The sequence below is a fragment of the Grus americana genome, chromosome 2 (assembly GCF_028858705.1).
Source record: "Grus americana isolate bGruAme1 chromosome 2, bGruAme1.mat, whole genome shotgun sequence".
Classification (NCBI taxonomy): Eukaryota; Metazoa; Chordata; class Aves; order Gruiformes; family Gruidae; genus Grus; species Grus americana.
Window position 1 is genome coordinate 62,087,878 of NC_072853.1, and position 17,013 is coordinate 62,104,890.

A 17,013-nucleotide genomic window follows, 5' to 3' on the forward strand; every position below is an offset into this window, starting at 1 on the left:
GGAAGACAAACTGGGGGACAATAAACTAGCAAGGTTTTTGGATTTTTTTCCTTCAACTCTGTAGGGTCGTCTACCAGTGCCATTTCTGCAAGAAGCTAAGCCTTTTGATTCCTAACAGAGTGATGAGGGGACAGTTTCAGACACATGAAAACCTTTGGTTGACATGCAGGCTGGAAAACTTCATCATCCAAAAACAATGGGGTTTTTAAATAGTGTAGGAAGCTGTACAATAAGATTCCTAAGACAAAATTTTTATTTTGTCTCACATGCAGTATAGTCTACTGCAAAAGTTGCCTATGGTACAAACTGGCTGAAGGCAGAAAAACATTTTTAGCTCAGCTGGCTTCTTCACATATGGCTGCTCTTGTCCTGCAGCTGCTGCTGAAGACACTGCTTAAGTTAATGCTATGTACATGTGTCAAGCAAAAATATCAGCTGGATCCTGAAAATAATTACTTGCTCAAATGCTTGTATCCAAAGGAAAAGGAAGCTTGAGAAGAAGGTAAGAATGCACAGAAAACCCAAACCAACAACTTGTTTGAGAAACCGACAGAACTCTATGAGAATTAAACCAAAACTTTCCCAGTCATGGCATTCTTTTCTTACATGGCTCTTTTGGTCCCCTTTTGGATTAGGTTGCTAACCTCCCAATGATTTATCTAGGAAAGGAGAAACCTACCATGTTGAGAATAATGTTAGTCTTTTGTTATTCATTGCATTTTTTTTCTTTCTTTGAACACCACTGCCAACCTAGAAAGTGACTTGTATTTTTTGTACCAACAGTATTAGTTTTACAAGCAAGAGCTACACTCCATAAGGTTTCCGAAATGATCCACTTGGAGCTATTCTTAGCTTTGCTTGTTATACCACTGATAACAGGTAATCATAATTGTAAACCAAACAGTTTTGATATAAAACCCTTAACAAAAACATACATCATTCTAAATATGTGATACATGAAAAAGCCAAACTCTGTATTTGAAAAATATAATTTCTTTTTGCAACTCTTCTTAGAGTCATCGTCTCCTGAAACGGTCCTGGCCTGCCAGCAACTGAGGTCGATCAGACACATAAAGAAGCATATGACTTTTGGATGAGACTCAAGAAAAGCCTTTAACTCTCAATAAATGCCTGAGATATAAAAATGTAAATGCAGTCAGGACACATTCTGACCTCAAATAACTTTGGCAATTAAGCAATTCACCGACCTCAACCCACAAATACCTTTGATCTCAGTAGAAGAATTCAGGCAGAATGTACATGAATATTCTCAAAACCTTGTGAGTTTTATCAATTTAAACTTAAAATCAGTTAAGCAGTTGCATAACAAGCCATACCAATAGTCTGACTCTCATGCGATTACATAGGTAAGCAAATTATGCATATCTTTGCAAATCAGGTTCTTGATTTGCATCAGTTATATACCACAAGCAGGAAACTAAGCTAGCATTTCACTAGCTCCACATCAGTCAGCAAATGACTTGCGACAACTTGTAAGACCCATATTGTCCCCAGATTTTAATTCCTTGCCCCCTGCTAGTCGCTTCCGTCTCACACATCCTAAATTAAGAATCGTTTTGTTGCTCTTGATTTAGCATTTTATTTTTAAAAGAGCGACCGGCAAGCAAGCAAACAGCCTGCTTGGCTGAAGCTGTAGCGCAGCTGATGTGGCTGAAGTTTAGCGGCACTATTCTCGTGGCGATCTGCGAAGAAAAGTTAAACACAAAAATGACGCCTTTTCTCGCACATCGGGTTCACGCCAAAGGACATGTAAGCGAAGATGAACCGGAGGAGAGGGGAGGGGGAACCAGACCACCCCCCTCCCCAGCGCGGCCCGGGCCTGCAGGGGAGCGCCCACCGCCGGCGCCTCCCGGCGGGGCAGCAACAGGCCCGACCCGCCACCCCTGCTCGGGGCGGGGAGCGGCTAGGGGGGACTGCGGCGGTACGGTACCAGGCAGGCGATGCCCCTCGCCGAAACAAACGGGGGGGCAATAGCTTCCTGTGAACTTTATTTAACAGAGCTTCTGTAGCCAAGGGGAGCGGAAAAAAAACGGAGCGGGGTCGGGCTTTGTTAGCCCCTGGCCCATTCCTCCCTCCCAGCGCGAATCCCGGCTGCCCCCCGCGAGTTTCCCGCGGCCGCCAAGCGGGGACGAGCTGGGGGAAAGGCGCCCAGACCCGGAGAAGCGAAGGGGCCCGGCCGCCTCGGCCGAGCGCTGCGGGGCAGGCGGGCCGCGGAGAGCTGGTGGCGGCCGCCGGCGGGGCAAGCAGGAAAGCGAAGGGACGGAGCAGGGGTGTCCCGGGCCCTGCTGCCCCCGCGGGCTGTGCGCGGGCGCCGCAGCCGTGCCTGTGGCAGGCGGCGGCCATCGCTGGCTCGCCACCCCCGTGCGCCCCTCCGAGGACGGAGGGGTGGGGGCAGAGAGGGCGGAGGAAGCGGCGGCGGCGCCAGGAACAGGGAGGCGGCGGCACGGCGAGGGAGGGAGCCGGGCCGGGCCCCGCAAGAGCAACAGCAGCGCCAGCTCCTCCTCCTCCTCGGTGAGTCCCGCTCCGCCGCCCCGGGAGGCTGCTCGCCGCCGAGCCCGGATGCCGGCGCAGGCCGGGCCGCGCCGCCGAGGTGCCCGGAGAGAGGCCCGCGCCGGGAGCGGGACACCGCGGCCTCTGCTGGGTGAGCGTCCCCGCGGCAACGGGCGCGCCGCGGCCCGTCTCACCACCTCCCTTCCCCCGGTGGCCGCGGAGGGCTGGTGGGGCGGAGGAAGAGCCGGGGGATGAGGACGGCGCGGTTCGCGGCTTGCCCGCCGCCCTCCTCCCGAGCCGCAGCCCTGGCCTCCTCTCCCTTTGTTTGCTCGGCTCCCCGAGCCTGCGGCGGCGCCAGGCCCTGCGGAGGCACCGGGGCCGCGGCGCGGCCTGCAAGGCGGGCAGGCAGGCGGGGAACAGCCGCCGGGCCCGGGCCGCCGAGGGGCTGCCCAGCCCCCGCCGTGACAGGAGGGGAGCGGGGCTGGCCTCTCGCCCCCGCCAGTCGCGGCGGTGGGGCCTGCCGGCCTCCCTCCCCCTCCTCACCTGGGCCGTTGCCCAAACGCACCCCGCTCCTACCGGTGCCATTATCGGGGGCGGCCGAATTAAGCTGATTCCCCCCCACTCGCCTTCAGTTTTGGGCAGGGCGGGGGGCTGTCCCCGTCTCCAGCAGGACGGGTGTCCGGAGGTGGCGGTTTGGGCAGCAGCTGCGGGGGCTTGCGCGGCGGCGGAGCCCCGGGGCGGCGGGTGTCGCGTAGCTGTGAGGTGAGGGTGCGCCAAGGGCTCCCGAAGGGGCGAACGAGAGGAAGGCTGCTTTCTGTGACAGGCGGCACTTAAAAACTTGACTTTAACAAAAAACCAACACCGACCCCCCCAAACTTTACTGGTTTTCATTGTTCTTCAAGCTGTTTCTTATATTCCCTTTTCCCTCACTTCTCTCAGAAAACAACTGGTCCTGGCCCATGCCTACCTGTTTGCTTAAGAAAAAAGCCTTTCCAAAACACTGAGGTTTTAGGAGGTGCAGAAGATGCTTCTGTGATGTGAGGTGCTTTGACTGTGTCCTTCTTTTTTATTCTTTTGTCTTTGCTCCCCATGTTTTCAAAATCATGTTGTTTCGGAATGCAGTTTTTTCTGTGGAGTAGGTAGGTTAGAGAGAGTTGGTTGCAGAATACACTTCAGACAGGGAAAGCTTCTCTTCCAGTTAATAAATTCTTGGGTCCCAACCCCTCTTTCCTACCTGCCAGGAATGCTTGCGCCATGTCCAGCCTCTTAATACACCTGTAGTTCAAAAATGCCTGCTGCAGGCCTTCTGTCTTAGAGAGCTGCTGTCTGCACAAGTGCTTGAGGAATAATGCATCTGCATTTCTGCTCTGGGTGGAAAAAATACCGCTATTTTTTCATGTTAATAAACACATCCTTAGATTGCAGAAAATATGTAAGCTTCAGTAGAGTTATAAAATAAATTACTTGGCTGGAAGACTTTAAACCACTGGAGAATGTGTAGGTATTTTTGGAGTCTTCTGCAGTAAGGCAGTAATTGTAGCTCACAGTTTTATGTGTAACTTAATAAAAGGCAAATTTCAGCTTTTTCAAAATGCTTATTTTCATGAAGCGTTAAGCAATACTTGAAGGGAGTCTTCACTTCCTTTTATATATTTCTTGGTTTTGTGGCATTGCGCTGTGTTTGGGACTGAGATTTTATTTAAAACATGTTCACCTGTTGTATGCTTAATCAGGCACGTATTCCCTATATGCTGAGTTTTGAGATTTAAGTAGATCTTTTTTTTTTTTTTTTGAAGTTAAAATTCAATGAAATGAAGCCTTAATACTTAAAAGTATGAGTGGAAATTGCAAGGCTATAGAGTATTAAGGAAGAAGCACTCTTGTTTCCAGAGCTTTTGTGAGCGTCGCTTTGTTGCACTGTGGTACGTGCACCATCAAAGTGTTCGTGTGGTTTCAGGAGACATGATGGATAATCCTAAACTTCCTGATAACTTGACATACTGAAATCTAAAAAAGATGTATATTAATTTATACTACGCTGTTAACTTCTTTGATCCTAGATTGTGAAGTCAATCTGTCAAACACCTTGGGTTAATCTTAGAGAGGGACGGTTTGAAGAAATGATAACTGGTCCTCATTGTTTTGCAGGTAGATTATGCATCCTAAGTCTCCTTAGTGCAGTGAAGTGTTAGAGTGAGAGAGTGAACTCTTAATCAAGACTTCTTCTTTGGAAGCCAGTTAATTATTTCTGTTGTTATGAAATCTTCTATAGTCATACAGTAACTTGAACATAAACATTTGAAAGACTTCATCTAGTAGCGTTGCCTTGACTTCACTACATTTTTGCTACCTATTGTTGGCAAAACTGAGGCCGCAGTCCAGGCTAATCCCTTACTCAAGTGCCTTGTTTGCTATTGCTTTACTGCCCTGCTGGGCCTACGCAGCACTATTTTGGTAGTGTTTGGGTAGTACAATGTGTTTTAGGGAGGTGAGTGATAACATAAAGTAGATAGAAAGGAGACTGTTCTCTGCTGATGTGTGTCTCAGCGTTTTGTTCATAGTGCTTTAATATGTGTTAGCAACAAATTAGAGGGAGTTGCTGAAGCAGTTGTGATGCTCCAAGGAGGAAAATAAGGTACAAGTAGTATGAAAGCAAATGTAATCTAATTTAGGAATGCAAATGCTAAAATGTATTGAGTATAAATTGATAGGATTGGGATTGAAAAGCAGAATAGAGATTTCTTATACAATTTAACTATATATTTTTATAGTGTAAAGTATCAAACTGAAAAGAAATACAGAACTTCAAGTTTCTTCCTTTTAACTTTTTTTTTTGAGAGAAATAAACAATATGTGGTGATATGCCTTATCCTTATGTTTGTATGAAAATCTAATTTCATTCCATTTTAGTGTATGCTTACTTTTCTGGAAATACATATCAGTCTTAAACAATAGATGTACTTCATGAAAAGCTCCCAAATTCTTACAGCCTCTGTCCCAATGCCTCTCAATAAATTTGTGGTAGTAGTAGACAAGGAAGTGGCCTTTTAAAAAAAACTGTCCTGAAAATTTTCCTTGACAATTTCAGATGGCAAGTTACATACAGCTCTATGGTGTTTTTTTCTGGAAAGCAAGATTGTGCTTGTAATGGAATATTTATTGTCCATATTTAAAAAGCAGCTTCTTACCACAGCAGAGGATAAAGATTCATGACACACAGTAGATTCCTTCTTTTAGTGTTGTTTTTGCTTTTTCCGCTAAGAATAATTGATTTCTGAATTAAAATTCTGTACTATGTAAGTTGGATAAATTTCTCTGTTAAAAATAGCTACATTAGTTCTGAAACAAACATTTAAATAACTTGTAGCTTTGGGGTTTTTGTTGCAGTAGGTTTTTTTTCCCCACTGTAGCTGAATGATCTTAAGCTATTGAAACAAAACCATGTCACCTACTTCAGCCTCTCCTGGTGGTTAAAACCAAAACAAGCTGGCCTTGAATGAAAATGGAAGGCTGACTGTAACGTGTTGTCTAATACATCAAATATATAAAAAAGATTACACTAACTTCGCTAGAGTCTACACAGACCGAATTTGAAAAAGCAACATGATGCAGAATCTGACTTAGTCTATTTATTGTGAGAATTAAAATTTTTGTATCAAAGTGTAAGAAATTTAGTTCTCTGATTTCTTAAGCTTACTTGTAGAAAAAGTTTGGAGCAACTTTTATTTTACCAGTTTTCATGGTCTTCTGACTCCTGCTTTTGTCATGTACAGGCATGTAAACAATAAGCATCTGCAACTCAAGGTAATTTCAGCAAGTTTTGAGGTGTATGGCTTTGCAAATCTGACTGCTATTCATTAGAGTCTGTAATGTAGATTTAAGGACCCATCTTTAGATATTAGTAAAAAAAATAAACTATTATCTGTCATGAAATTTTCTTCTGGAAAATATTAAGATAAAATACTCTGGAAATTATTAGCCCTTTTTTGTGTCTCTAACCATTCACTTAACGCTTTGGACTCTGAGGGACTCAGTTGGCTTCATTTATGACAAGGATGTAAGCAACATGTTACCAAAAAAAAAAGGTAGTAAATTGTTCTTTGATTGCTACATCACCAAGAAAACTATGCAAGTTAAATGTAAGTCTTTATTTGTTTAGCATGGATGCAGATACATTGGCTGATTTGTTCTGCCTCCAACTTTGAAACTCTGTTGAAAAAAATCTCCTTGCTTGCAGGTAACCCCAACCTAAGGATGCTGTATATAGGCATTTCTCTCTAGGTGCTGCTCTCCAAACGTTGCTTCCTATTGTGTATATAGAGGGCACATAGAGCATGAGAGGCTTCCTGTCTTCTCTGAAACATTGTTGTAGGTTGGCAGTTTTGAAAAATCTCAGGTTTGTAAAGTATGTGGGGTTTTTTGTTATAAACACCAAATAATTTTGCTGTAAATTGCTGTAAAACGGTTTTGGATGAGAGCCATTTTCACTGGCAGTGAAGGTATAAATAGTAGATGTTCGTGTTTTTTTTCAGAGTTCGTTAAGTAGTCTCTAGGTAAAAAATTTAAACAATGAAAATGAACCTATGTGTATTGTTAGGTAAATCATACGGATATGCGGTATTTTTCTTTGCTTCCCAGTGCAGTGTATAATCAGCAACTATATTTTTGTATTATACTTGCGATGGTATATGATACTGATCTGTAAGAGCACTTGTGTAAGGTTTCGAAGTTTTCAAGTTAATGTGGTGAATGCAGCTAGCAGATGAATAGATTAATTTTTAGTATTTGAGATTGCAGACTTAATACCTTTGGCATTGTTCCTCAAGGATATTCCATATTACTTAAAACAATGCATAGAGTATTACTCTTAATGACAAAATTGTTGAAAATTAGATTCCAGTCAGGCTCAGTTTTACAGTGTGTGATCTCTGTTTTTCTTGAGTAGTTTTATTCTTAATTAATCTTGACGTTCTCTGGTAAATGTGCTAAAACAGCAGTTTGTAGGAGTCTTGAGTAGGTGATTGTTTTTCCTTCTCTAAAGCAGTCTACATTCCTCAAATAGGTTGTGAACAAATTAGTAGGCTACTCCAAATGTTTCCGAAGCATGTTTATTTGATCCCAAGATATCTCTGATACAGTGGTCAAGCTTACTTTCTTTTTTGTTCCTTCTGATTTAGGGAGTCCCATCTCCCCTGACTTTGCTTCAGTAAGTGCTACAAGTCTGGGCAGTTACAAGCTATAATGTTGACTGTGTTTTTGGCATCAATAATGGGCTTTAGTAGGAATCCCTTTTGGTTGGTAACAAGGCATCAGAATAGGAGGTTTAATAATTGAAATAGAGAAATGAAGGCAAGTGGCATCAGGGCAAAGTCTTTTGATTACAGAAGGTGTGCCCTCTAGGATGAGATTTGTGGAAGCTGTAGTCCAAAAACAAGGTAGGCAACTTTTCAGGTCGAGTCTCTTCGTTCAGGACCTGGTGGGAACTGGGTGAGTGAGGAATTCTCGCCGGATTCACTGAACAGAAGCTGTTTGTACAGGCATACTGGTTTGGGTGAAACCTGTGCTGGGGAAGTTTTCCAGGCTGGAATTTTGGCCAGCCCGTGGAGACTGACTCCAGAATAGTTGGTTTGTGCATTCAGTGGTATGAGTTGCTAGGTTATGTGTGAAAGTCTGGGTCTCTAAGGTAGGTGCCTGGTGGCTTTTTTTTCTTTTTTTCTTCCCCTCCCTGTTCTCTCTTCAGTGGAAAACAGAAGCAAAGTGAATGCTGATCCAGTGCTCTCTGAAACATTGACTTTTCTGCTCTTCTTGACTTTTGGAAGGAAGGGAGCTGTTGGGTAGTAGTAAGTAATGTTGAGAAGTAATAAAGGATTAGTCATAGGCCTTTGGCATGACTTTGTGCAAAAAATTGCATTACTTGGTAAAATACAAGTAAGTGTAAATATTTCACAGCCCTTTACTGAAGGGATAAAAGAGAGACAAGTGCATCGGTCAGTATAGACTTATTTGCAGTATAATCCAGTGATGGTCAAAAGAAATGAAGTTGTTACATCAGTTCTGACTCAGATGTCCTATATATTACAAAAAGAAGTGGGTTTTGGAATCTGTAGTGTGTTAGATGTTGTTTGACATGGAAAACAGGAACAGAAATTCTGTGTATCAGCATTGAAAAGTGTATCCTCATTTTTTTATTTAACTTGGGCTAATATTTTTTTTCATTTTATTCATACTGTGTGTAAATTTAAATATATGTCAGAGAGAACAGGATTAAAAAACAATCTGTGTGCATGTACATGACTCTCTCTTTTTTCATGCTTGAACTTTCAAGCTTAGCTAGCTTTTGCAGCCAGGCTTCTGTATTCCTGGCTCTGCAGAAATTTGACCCTGCTCTAGAGATAGCTATCTTAAGGGCTTTTGAGTTTGTGTAAATCTCGTAGAGCATATTACTTCATATAGACAGTGAAAATTTTATTGTCGACCCTGCAGGCAAGAATTTATACCCCAATGTGAAGTTGCTCAGTGTAAGGCCCCGATTCTTCATGTGCAACCTAAACATAATGTACGATGAGCAGTCTCATTGATTTAAATGTTTACTTGCAGTTAAATAATCTTGGCTGGATTGGGACTGAATATTAGTAACATCAGATTGTTTAGGGCTGTGCGGAAAAGTATTTTCTGCTTCTGTGGAACATTTTTTAAAAAAAACCCACCACCACCAAAAAAAATACCCACCCAAACTGAAAAGTCTTCCAGCGTGCATCAGAACAGCATAGTGTCTGTCTAAAAACTTTAATTAAAATATTTTCCATCAGATTTGCTGGTTGGGGTAGTGAGACGTTTTTGTGTGCAGGTGATTAGAGTGTAGGTGTAGGAGGAAAAAAGAGCTTCCTGATCTTAATCATGAATAATTAAAAGTCAGTAGAGTTTTGACCCAAAATTAGAAAATTTGCATGTAGAATAAGCTTCGTCAGAACTGGTATAGTTCTTTAAAAAGGTTTTATTCTGACAAACCAGGACTTCATAAAAAACATGGCTAAACAGCTTTGCCCATGCAGTCAAAATTCTGTTCCCGTTCTGGTCAGTGTGCTAGTTGTGCAGCGTTAATGTACGTACTGTCTTAAAAGCACCCCTTGGACTTAAAAGGACTGTCAATTTAGAAAACCTATTTAATGTTTCACCTTCTGTTTTAAGGGAAACAAAGTAATTCCGTGAGATTAGATGGAGATAATACTCTCTGTACAGGTGTGTTTACCCTGTGTATTTGACAGCACTTTGAGCACAGCCATGTCTCCTGTTTCCCATATATGGATAGGCTCTAAGCATAAAGAAGATAATTAGTTTACTCTGTTCTTATTGGGCCTCCTGCCAGTGAAAATGGAAGGGGAAATATTTTAAATAAGCCGTGTTTTACAGTCTCACTTTCGCAAATGCAGAGCTTGGATTACTCTCTGCAGTGAGTCCTAAGACCTTGGAGGAGCAGCCAGGCCGGGTGTGACTTCTGCTCTGCTGATCCAGGTTCTGCTGCCGGAGTGCGTTCTAAGAGCCGCCGCTTAATTACGAGAGGTACTCTGTGGGGAAGAAACTTTCCTCTTGGGCACTCACCTGACTCAAGATCCCCCAATCTTTAAACAGAAAGAAGGAAGTCCTCTTTCTTTCTTTTTTTTTTTCTTTTCTTTCTTTTCTTTCTTTTTTTTTTTTTTTCTTTTCCCTTCTGGTTTGTTGTATTATACTGGCTTGTCTGTAAAACCCTGCTTTCTGTTTCACTGATTGAATCTGTGTTGCTGACCATGAAAGACTGATCTTCAGTAGCCAATACTGTTTGACATTCTATGTATAAAATTGGTTGGATTTGAGGTTGACAGTGATCCTAACCTAATCTTCCTGTTGTATGTGGTTTGATACAGGTACCAACTTTCTTTAAGTGAGGAAAATTCACTTAAAAGAATCATGGCAGTTTAGAAGCGTAGTTTTCAAATGTCTCGTTCTTAAGGATTTATCCCTTTATAAAGCTTTAAAACTGCCTTAACTTTGTTTAGCATTTGACAGGCTAGCTTATGAATCGCATAGAGTCCAAGGGGGGGGAAATAAAATGCTAGAGATACTGGAATTAGAATATATTGTAATAAGGATTGCAATAAAAATAATTTGGAATCATAATAGTGGAAAAGAGAGCAGAATTATGAGCCTTCTTCAGTCATGTTTTTGTGTGCTGTGCTTCTAAGAAACCTGATAGTACATGACCCTTCTGTAGCTGTCTTGTATGAAACATTTTCTGATTCTGAAGTTTCTGAAACTCATTTCAGTGAAGCTTCTAATATTGTATTATTATTTTACTTGGGTATTGGTTCATCAAGGTGAACATGTGAGTGGCTCTGTTTAAAATAATCTGTCTTTCAGTGCTTAGAGTTTTGGAAGAGACTTCTACCCATGCATTGCTTCTCCCCCCTCCCCCCCGCCCCGCCAAATTTGATTGTATTTAGAGGAGCTTAAAATAATGATTGGAGTACTTACAAAATGAAGATACAGGCAGTAGGGAGCGTGTGTACTTATCAAATATTATCAGAGCTGGTAGTTTTGTAAGCACTTCATTTAAATACAAATAGTGAGGAAATAGACTTTTCAAACAAAAGGAATACTTGGATTTATTTTCAGATTAATTGTTGAAAGGCAGTTTAAATTCTGTCTTGTATCCCTCAGAAGTGATTTTTTTTTCCTCGCTTCAGAATACACCAAATAAATACAGCCTAATGAATCACTTTCCATGTACTATTAGTTTTTCAGAAAATTGGATTTAAATGATTTTTTTTAACTTTGCAGATTAAGTTGCTTCTGTGTTGTACTAACTTTTGACTGCCACTGTTTGAAAGACTCTTTTAGTGTTTATTACTTTGTCTCTTTAAAAATGAAATTGTTTTATGCAGTAGTAATGGGAAATGTTATGCTTTCCTCATCAGTACGAGGTACTAAGTTACTTGAAGTTTTAAGTTGTATTTCAGAAAAAAAATAAATTTGACTTTGGTTAAAAAAAGACAGAAAATGTTATTCAAACCTCCTTTTAGAATACTTACTGCTAGTGTTATGATTCGCATATATCCAACAAGATTGTGTAAGGTAGTTAAGCAGTGCAGAACATGTTTATTTTTTTACCCGAGGTGGTTCTCTGAGGCTTAAACTATAGGTGCTTAAAGGCATGATGAAGATGGAGTTATGAATCTATTTGATTATTATTATTTACGGATAAACCCTTTCTACTAACAGTGACAGAGAGAGAAGTATATTCACTGGGAAAGAAGTTATTCGTAACATTTTTCCGATAACATTATTTATGCAAACTTTATACTTTGGAGTGAGTTTTTCCTTCTATTAAGTAGTAACAGAGCCTAGACCAAACCAGTACTAATCTCAATTGAATTGCATCTTGTTAAAGAGCATAGGTGTTCCAGAATAGCAATGAGATACAAATATCTAAGAGTGAGTTCCTTACACTTGATGTATTAAATGCTCTTTTGCCTTTAAAATGGATTCCCAAGTATGTATGAATGAAGTATATTGTTGTCACTATGACTTATTGGGGACCATGTAATAGGTGGACATTGGGCCTAGCATCCACACGATGGACAAAACTTATCTGCAATGAAGTATATGATTAAATATAAACGTATTTAGCTGAAAATTCCCTTGTCGTTTGCACATAAAGGTTTTACAGACTGCAAGCAGTACAGGCTGCGTTTCCCAGTGATGTAAAATACAGCACGTGACAGCTCGGTAGCTAGAGCCCTCATTCAGAATGTAAGATAGCCAAGTTAATGCTCCACTTTTATCCTTTCTGTATGAGGACAACCCTGAACACCAGCCTTTTCTGTAGTGCAGAAAGTTTTCTATTCCTTCTTTTAAAGCTGTTCTGCAGAAGATTAAGAGTTGAAAAAGAAAGGACTAAAGATGGTATGTTTTCCTGTCCCAGTGGAGTAAGAAACTGCCTTGAGGAGGGGAAACCTGGGCCTGATTTTCTGGCCCAATTAAGGTATCTTAATCAAGAATAAGTGAGAATTTCCTTTCCATGATGACTAGGACCACTATCCAAGTTGCTAGAATATGTAGATTGATTTCCATCAGTGCAAGCTCCTTATGTGATGCGGGGGAATACTATTGATTGTTCATCCACTTCTCATGATGTCTGGAAAAATAAACGGTTGTCACAGTATTGTATTCAGCATGATTCTGTGAGGTAATGATGGACATTTTTAGAACATACCTAAGGAGGTAGGTGAAGGCATAGCCATGAGGTAGGCATTGATACAGTTCTGCTAACACTAAGTACTTCTGCTTTTTTATGCAAAAATAAGGCTAGGGGCTACTGAGGAGTTTTTAACTAAAAAAAAAAAAAATCCCTTTGAAATTTTGGTGCTGCCTAGATTAAGCAGGTCTCTGTGTGAAGGAGACAAGGGTTTTGATGAACAACATTCTGAGTATAAGATCCTCATATCTGTGGAATCTTAAGGAACCTGACTCTCCTAGTATGCTTTGAGTACTCGTAACTCCTGTTGATTTTTGGAGGAGTTGCTGATGCTTAGGTACTGAAAAAAAAATCTGAACTTGGACAAATATCACATGTTTTATCTCTATTTTAGGTAAGATTGGTTGTAGTTTTGACCTTTGCAGTTTGTCAAAATGTACTTTGCTTTGAATTGTATTTTTGGAAAGCAGGCCATCAGCCTCAGATCTGTTGTGTTGCAAGCAGAATGTGGTAGGGGTTGTGAGAATACTCCATGCCTCGCTGGAGGCAGCAGTTTAGCACACTCAGAGTTTGTGTCATATAAAGCTTAAACTCTGGACAGAATAATGTTAGCCTATTTGTTAGTCTGAATTTACTTTCTTTGCGAGCTGAACTTTCATTAATGGTTTAGAACTAACCTTGAAGGGTGTTTGGGTTTTCTTTTTGAGGGGGAGGAATTTTTTTTTATGTTGTTTTTTTTGGTTTTTTTATTCCTCTCCTCTGTATCTTTAGTATCTTGCTCTTTGGTGGTGGTTTTTTTCTTTTTTCTGCATCTTTTTAACTCCTCTGGATATATACCACTGATGGATCTTCTGCTCATCACTTGGCATACCTCTTTGTACTGTAAGATGGGTGATTCACTTGCTTACTGCTTTGATAAACGAAGCAGTTGGGCTGAAAAGACTTTGTAAAATATCTGCTGAATTGTAAAGTTTTAAAGAAAGTCAGGAAGTTGAATCATGACTAAATAAGGGACAGTGATAGAAGGTGTCCTGAAAGGTTGGGTATGTCTCCACAGTGTGATGAAGCCTAAGGTCTTGTGTTTGGCTTATTCCTCCATTGTCAGCAAACCCCTGAAAGGGACCACCAGCTTCATGTGATCCCGTTCAGGAGGTGACAATTTGCTGTTGCAGTCCACTACTGGAGTCACGCTCCTTTGGTTCTGTTGCCATCTTATACTTACATGGAGAGATGGGGAAGCTTTGAGATTTAGGTGGGTATTTACTCAAAACCACAATAAGTCAACCCCCTCATCCTCTTCCCCCCAACACTCCACATCGTGAAAATTCAGAATTCAGGTTTCAGAATTAAATGACCTTACTTTGGTCTGATGGTGCATATTATTCAGCTTATGAATCCATCTAAAGAAGTAGAAGTTAAGCTCTTGGTGTTATGGATCATGAAGTGTTGAATACAGCATTGAATGCCTGTGCATTAACATTTAAGTGTCAGATATCGACACAGCAAAAATTTCCGTAATGAAGCCTATGATTCTGTCTGTGAGCTCTGGAATTTGGAGTTTAATTAGTATACTGTAAGTAAATGATGGGACCATACATTTTAAAGGGTAGTGGAGAGTAGAATTAATGTAAACATTTTTGTCCTGTATGTGAAGCAAGAATGAGAATTACTCAGGCAACTCTTCTGGCTTTTCTCAACTTTTGAGTTCTTGAACTTTGAACCTTAATGAAATTATCTACTATGTTTCCTATATAAATAGCTCAGTTAAAGGATATGAAATGATTTTTCTCAGTATGCTGTTGTTCAAGAGGGAAATACAAAGGATTTTACTCACTGATAGAAGTTGTCAGCGATGTTTATGTTATTTTAGTGGTTATATTTTAAATTTTCAAAGAAGTAAAATTGCTAGTGGAACTTACTGATCACTTTGGGAATAAGAGTTCACATTTTGACTTTAATATTATACATAGAAAATGGTTTTAATTTTTAATATTTTTTGCTAGTGATTTCTTACCACAGTGATATACAAAGTATCACCTAAGTCTTTCTCTTTTTGCCTGCTAATCAGAAATTAAAACCAAATCACAGTAACAAACCACTTTTGCTTCTAATGAACTTAGGTGGTATCTTGACGATTGGAGGTAAATGTTTTTTCCTGTTTCATTGTAACAGTTTTGTGAAATGTATATGTGAGGAATGGAGTTGTTTCATGCCACTTTCCTCCTTGGTTTTGGAGATACTTTTGAGCTCCGGAGAAAACTTTTCCTGTATTTAGAAATATCTATGCCTTGGATTTTTTATATATAATAATAGATGAATTTTTGCTATGGCTGCTCCCTCAATTGAAACATATCTGCCAAACTTTGTTGGACAGCCCTGAAGGGGCTGCAGGGCATACAGACAGAAGGAGCCTTGCTTGGTTGAGCTTTGTTTCTAGAGGAAGTAATGCTAAACCAAACTATAGTCTTTAAATGTGAGTTTAACTCTGAACTTCTCAGAAGTGGCTAGGGAACTTGGTTTCTTGAGTAGTAGCCTGTACTTTGTCTGAGGAGATAGTAGATTACAGTGTTTTATCTAGTTGTCATTATTTCAAGGATTGGAAAGTCCTTGATTGACTTTATTATTATTTAAACATAGCCAATGCCTTTTCATCCCAGGTACTTCATATTTCACCAAATGTCTATTTCTCTTTCAATGTGTTATACTGAATGGGTGCATATACTTTCATATTATACGTGTATTTGTGTTAATGGTGTGCATTTGTAGTAAACCAATTGGTTACTACTTTGGAAAAATGTCACTGTAATAAAATAAATGAACAAAATCTATGTGAATTTCACAAAAATGAGACTTCTTTCACATTGTACACCTGGGGAATGAGGATAATATCAGTTGTCAGTGTTTGTATTCTGTCAGAATTTTCCACTGTTAGAAATTAAAGGTACCTGCTGATTTAATGTGCATTAAAAAAGCAAAGCTGTGGAAGTAGGAGTCCCTGCAGGTTTGAAACTTACTAAATCTTTGAGTTGTGTGGCAACCGAATGCCTCACTGCAAGGCAAGTATTATGCAGTACTGACATTGAACCTTTTTGTATGGTCTGGAGGAGAACGGTGGGATCTTTGTGGCATTCATGTAGCAAATACATTGTATTTCTCTCTCTGATAATTTGGTGAGGTAAGTCCCAAACCAGAGACCAGTCCCTTCCTCTTCGTGATTCTGAGGAGTGTCCTTATTAACTGCTTCTTCCTCCTTGGCACACTTGGAGATTTTTCTCCACGTGCGAACACTGTACAGATGCTGTGGGAAAGATTTTTCCGCTTTTATTTCGCCTTAATAAGTCACTGTGCTCTCTTTCCCCTCAGACCATAAATGGGTCCACTTAATCCTTCCATTTATGTAGAGGGTTAACTGCATTATAAAGGATTGCTGTGTCTTAGCTTAAATTGAGAGAATTGATTGTTATCTTCTAATGAAAGAAAGCTTTTATTGTTATTGAAAATGGCATGGTGGGGGTGATAGCTGCAAAGAACTTGGAGATCCTACCTGGACATATGAATAGGAAGGGTAGTTCAGCCCCAGTCAGGAACTAACTCAGCTCAGGTTCATTTGAAGCCACAGGTGCAGCCATCATCGGTTGTGAGATCCAAGGCAGAAGGGTAGGTACAAGAGCAGTGTATTGCTGTTCATTCAGACCTTCTAGACAAGCTGAAAATTAGGAAAATTAATCTTATTTCAAGCACAGGTCCCCCAGTTGACATGACTGTGCTTGATATGGTGGAAAAGCGGAATCCTCTTTTTCTGTATAGTGAATTTTCAAATTAATCTCTATTTGTTTTAAAAACTTGTTTTAGCTGCTTTTGTTTCATCTTGTCTACACGTTAGACAAATCTGTGTGGAATAAATGTCTCTTTTAGAGTTTAACAATATTTGTTTTCTTACTAATGGAATAGATTGGGTAGCTAAATTTGGATTATTGCTTGAAGAGAAGCATGTTCTTAATCTAATGAATAAGTTTTGGGGGGTATTTCTACAAAGATTTTTTTTTTCCTCTGGATATTTTGAAAGTAATTGTACTATCTTGAAATAATTTGTGCATAACTTTTTTTTTTCTGTTTTTGCATATCTGATGCCAGGTGAACATTACTTGCAGGACCAAAGGACAATTGCATATGTTTATGGTTGTCTATCAGGTAACCATAAATGGAAGTGGGAAGGTGAGCGGTTTACAACTTGCTGGTCAAGATACCAGTTTTACAAATATGTGCCATGA

At 40.4% G+C, this 17,013-nt stretch overlaps 1 protein-coding gene across 4 annotated transcripts in view; it reads left to right on the top strand.

The window, feature by feature from the left end:
• The first annotated feature begins 2,421 nt into the window (after positions 1-2,421).
• The window catches only part of SOCS6 (suppressor of cytokine signaling 6), a 30,045-nt gene continuing 15,453 nt past the window's right edge, over positions 2,422-17,013 (top strand). Inside the window, exons 1-2 of one of the 4 annotated variants that reach the window (XM_054817192.1) lie at positions 2,435-2,662; positions 16,877-16,957. The gene's annotated coding sequence lies outside the window, so the exon portion shown is untranslated. Of the gene's footprint in view, positions 2,663-3,450; positions 3,554-16,876; positions 16,958-17,013 lie in introns of all 4 variants that reach the window. The other 3 variants (XM_054817193.1, XM_054817189.1, XM_054817190.1) reach the window with 3 other exon arrangements.